This window comes from Notolabrus celidotus, chromosome 12 (assembly GCF_009762535.1).
Source record: "Notolabrus celidotus isolate fNotCel1 chromosome 12, fNotCel1.pri, whole genome shotgun sequence".
Lineage (NCBI taxonomy): Eukaryota > Metazoa > Chordata > Actinopteri > Labriformes > Labridae > Notolabrus > Notolabrus celidotus.
Genome location: NC_048283.1, coordinates 22,882,830 through 22,887,360, shown reverse-complemented (window position 1 = coordinate 22,887,360; position 4,531 = coordinate 22,882,830). Strand labels below are relative to the sequence as shown.

At 43.3% G+C, this 4,531-nt stretch overlaps 1 long non-coding RNA gene across 1 annotated transcript; it reads right to left on the bottom strand.

The window, feature by feature from the left end:
* Positions 1–3,505: 3,505 nt before the first annotated feature.
* On the bottom strand, positions 3,506–4,235 carry LOC117823464. Its single transcript, XR_004633408.1, has 2 exons — positions 4,186–4,235; positions 3,506–3,713 (listed from the first exon to the last, which is right to left on the bottom strand). It is a non-coding gene; the product is annotated as an uncharacterized LOC117823464 (long non-coding RNA).
* Positions 4,236–4,531: the final 296 nt, after the last annotated feature.

Sequence of the window (4,531 nt, the reverse complement as noted above, 5' to 3'; positions counted from 1 at the left end):
TCCTAACCCTAACCCTAATCCTAACCCTAACCCTAACCCTACCCCTAACCCTAATCCTAACCCTAATCACAACACTAACCCTACCCCTAACCCTAATCCTAACCCTAATCACAACACTAACCCTAATCCTAACCCTACCCCTAACCCTAACCCTAATCCTAACCCTAACCCTAATCACAACACTAACCCTAACCCTTACCCTAATCCTAACCCTACCCCTAACCCTAACCCTAACCCTAACCCTAATCCTAACCCTAACCCTAACCCTACCCCTAACCCTAATCCTAACCCTAATCACAACACTAACCCTAATCCTAACCCTACCCCTAACCCTACCCCTAATCCTAACCCTAACCCTAATCACAACACTAACCCTAACCCTAACGCTAATCCTCACCCTAATCCTAACCCTAACCCTAACCCTAATCCTCACCCTAATCCTAACCCTAACCCTAACCCTAACCCTAATCCTCACCCTAATCCTAACCCTAACCCTAACCCTAACCCTAATCCTCACCCTAATCCTAACCCTAACCCTAACCATAACCCTAACCCTAATCCTCACCCTAATCCTAACCCTAACCCTAATCCTCACCCTAATCCTAACCCTACCCCTACCCCTAATCCTAACCCTAATCACAACACTAACCCTACCCCTAATCCTAACCCTAATCCTAACCCTAACCCTAACCCTACCCCTAACCCTAATCCTAACCCTACCCCTAACCCTAATCCTAACCCTAACCCTAACCCTAATCACAACACTAACCCTAACCCTAATCCTAACCCTACCCCTAATCCTAACCCTACCCCTAATCACAACCCTAACCCTAATCCTAATCCTCACCCTAATCCTAACCCTACCCCTACACCTAACCCTAACCCAAATCACAACACTAACCCTAATCCTAACCCTAATCCTAACCCTACCCCTAATCCTAACCCTACCCCTAACCCTAATCCTAACCCTACCCCTAATCCTAACCCTACCCCTAATCACAACACTAACCCTAACCCTAACCCTAATCCTAACCCTACCCCTAACCCTAATCCTAACCCTAATCACAACACTAACCCTAACCCTAATCCTCACCCTAACCCTAATCCTAACCCTACCCCTACCCCTAATCACAACACTAACCCTACCCCTAATCCTAACCCTAATCACAACCCTAACCCTAACCCTACCCCTAACCCTAATCCTAACCCTACCCCTAACCCTAATCCTAATCCTAACCCTACCCCTAATCCTAACCCTACCCCTAACCCTAATCACAACCCTAACCCTAAATTCCTCACCCTAACCCTAATCCTAACCCTACACCTAACCCTAACCCAAATCACAACACTAACCCTAATCCTAACCCTACCCCTAATCCTAACCCTACCCCTAATCCTAATCCTAACCCTAATCCTAACCCTAATCCTAACCCTACCCCTAATCCTAACCCTACCCCTAATCACAACACTAACCCTAATCCTAACCCTACCCCTAATCACAACACTAAGCCTAACCCTAATCCTCACCCTAACCCTAATCCTAATCACAACACTAACCCTAACCCTAATCCTAACCCTACCCCTAATCCTAACCCTAACCCTAATCCTAACCCTACCCCTAATCCTAATCCTAACCCTACCCCTAGTCCTAACCCCACCCCTAATCCTAACCCTAATCACAACTCTAACCCTAATCCTAACCCTAATCCTAACCCTAGCCCTAATCCTAACCCTACCCCTAACCCTAATCACAACCCTAACCCTCACCTTAATCCTAACCCTACCCCTAATCCTAACCCTAATCACAACACTAACCCTATCCCTAATCCTAACCCTACCCCTAATCCTAACCCTAATCACAACCCTAACCCTAACCCTAACCCTAACCCTACCCCTAACCCTAACCCTAACCCTAACCCTACCCCTAACCCTAACCCTACCCTTAATCGTAACCCTACCCTTAATCCTAACTCTAACCCTATTCCTAACCCTACCCCTAACCCTAACCCTAATCCTAACCCTAACCCTAACTCTAACCCTACGGTTAGGGTATGTATGGTTTTGTAACATAATAAATGCACAAAATTGGTCAATTATAAGTCTTCTCATGAAAACACCGTACCTAAAAGGGTTTTCAACACAAACCATACATTTTTGCAAAATTAAGGTTAAATATACAGCTACAAAAGATCCTAAATTAGGAGCCGTTTTGGAGCCGAGTTAAAAGAGCCGGCTCTCTGAAAAGAGCAGAACTTCCCATCACTAAAGCACATGCTTACTATCATTTGCACTCTTAGTTTCCCTTGGAACTATTTGTATCAGCCCATCCAATCTGAGGCATCTGATTTTTCTCAATGCCAACCTGAGGAAATTAATAATGTTTGCTCGAGTTTGGTTCTGGTTCTGTTTGCTTGAGTTTGGTTCTGGTTCTGTTTGCTTGAGTTTGGTTCTGGTTCTGTTTGCTCGAGTTTGGTTCTGGTTCTGTTTGCTCGAGTTTGGTTCTGGTTCTGTTTGCTTGAGTTTGGTTCTGGTTCTTTTTGCTCGAGTTTGGTTCTGGTTCTTTTTGCTTGAGTTGGTTCTGGTTCTGTTTGCTCCAGTTTGGTTCTGGTTCTGTTTGCTAGAGTTTGGTTCTGGTTCTGTTTGCTCGAGTTTGGTTCTGGTTCTTTTTGCTTGAGTTGGTTCTGGTTATGTGTGCTCGAGTTTGGTTCTGGTTCCCCCAAGCTCTCTGCCGACTCCACTGGTCACACTATAACTTAAATACTTAACTATAAAGACTCTTTGAATCAAAAGAGCACTCTACAAGGTTAATGTACCATAAAACATAAACAATATACCCCCGTTTTCTGTGAATGCTTGTTTATGAAACGAAGGAGAAAAGATGTGAAAAAAGTTGCACAGTGTCGCTGTCTTTTCCAGCACAGCATGCACTCAACTTTCAATGAATGGGGATGTGTTTTGTTAATAGGGTCAGGTCGCACGCAGCCATGTTGGAATAATTTTCCAGGACATTTTACTTTTTCTCCCATTATCCAGGTGTTCAACTGTTTTCCAGGTTTTCCAGGACGCGTGGGAACTCTGATTAATGGATTATAAACTAGTATATAGATAATCAGTGAAATGCAAACAGAGGAGCTGTTTCAGGACCTACATGGTATCAGATCTCTGGTCTGTTTGATGTCCAGATGCTGCCTGAGTATTTGAAACACAAGAACATTTTAAACCCAGAAACAGTTTCATATCTCACAGATTATTGATTTTTCTCAGCTTCATCCCGAGGCTTTGTGAAACACAAGAGGTGGAAGATTAAAAACTCTGGCGTTGTTTCTTCTCTTTCTCAACAACTTTGTTTTAAACTCAATGAATTTCTCTTACTTGCTCTTTTTCAAACAGCTGTGCTCAGGATGCTGAGAGACCTTGAAATTGTAATTTCCAAGTGTAACTTATCCGTATACAGAGGAGAACATGAATCAGACCTTTACTATCAGAAAAACAGAACAGTCAATTGTTTGACCCACAGAGGTGCTTTATTGTTTTCCATCTGCAGCCCTGATCCTGGGCTCACTGAGAGGGGGGTTACCTTGAACAGAGTGAGATGGATGTGCCGTCGCCAAGAAACCCTGAAACCCTGCAAACATGACTGTAAAGGTAGCGGGAGTGCCATGCAGCTTCAGGGTTCTGTTAAAGATCTGTGTGAAAAAGAAGCTTCCTGGTTCCTGCAAACACAAGTGACATGTCTCTGTGTTATGCAGGAAAAACATTCACAAGGCATGCAATAAATAACATCCTGAGGCGTACACTCAAAGGCAGGGGAACACCAGACTTCCTGCAGGAGGAAAGGGACCAAAAGTAAAGAACATTAAAACCTTGTTTGCACTTTAGAAAGTCATGGTGGTTGCAGACTGGCTGCATGTTAACTGCATGATTTGCTGCAGTCAGCCCACTAACTGTCTTTTATTAAACCGTGTTGGCTTTAAAACCGGCTGCAGCTCCGCTTTCTGGTCTTTCTTTATGCAAATATGTGCAATTAAGCTAAAAAAAAAAAAAGGAACCCTAAATGAAGTAACAAAATGAATGACCATAATCGGGGAGTTTGACCAACATTATCTCTTTACAAAAATCCTTTCAGGCTGAGTGAAATGAAGTTCAGCCTCAAGATATGTCTGCAAAATAAACACCATCATTCACCTGCTAGTGTGGAGTCTCAGTTTCACTGTAAACAGTTCCACAGAGGCTTCACTCTGGCTTCCTTCAGCGGTTTGAACCTGAAACAGAAACTGATGTTCTTGTGATGTTCTTGTAATTAACAGGTCTTAAGTTTGCTGAAATAATTACATCATGATGCAGATTAGTCAAAAGTCAAGCTTTGTCAGGTCTGTCCTCAAGAGGAGAAAAAAACTCCTTTATAATGTCTGTTTGTTGAATGGAGGTGTTTGAAAGAGGATTAGAGACACTGATGTTTTTTTTTTAGCTCTGACCTTCTTCACGGAACGTTCCATTTGTTCTCAAAATTCCAGAACACCTGCTGCCCACC